Genomic DNA, 489 nt, shown 5'->3' with positions numbered 1-489 from the left:
CTGAGGAATATTAGTCTCAGCATTAATTTCTGCCCACTCATGAGTGGGTATCAGTATAGTGCCAAGCATCACTCTCTGACTGGGAATTGAGCCTGGGCAGCAGCGATGAGAGCACCAAATCCTATTGAGTAGAGGATCAGGGACCAACTAAATAAGTGTTTTGAATATCAGAAATTGCTGATGTTTTGAATGTACTCAATCGCTGGCTGATTCCTGGGTTCTGATGATGGTTCTGAATCCCCACTTTAGCTCTTTTGCTGCAGCTTTCTCCTCATTCTTAAATTGGAAAAATGCACATGGACCCAGTAGCAGTACACAGCCATGCCCTAAAGTATACCCTGCTTTATTATTCACTTTGCTTGAAGTAAGGCCATGGTTTAATAAATGGGCATGATTCTTTGTTCAATAAGGCTTGAAACTAAAGACTGAGACCACAAATGCACTGGGAAACAAATCAAGTAAGAAGTTGATTCATTTCCCCAAAGACTT

This window comes from Pundamilia nyererei, unplaced genomic scaffold, assembly GCF_000239375.1.
Source record: "Pundamilia nyererei isolate P.nyererei 1_Seehausen unplaced genomic scaffold, PunNye1.0 scaffold00005, whole genome shotgun sequence".
Lineage (NCBI taxonomy): Eukaryota > Metazoa > Chordata > Actinopteri > Cichliformes > Cichlidae > Pundamilia > Pundamilia nyererei.
This window is presented reverse-complemented; position numbering follows the sequence as displayed.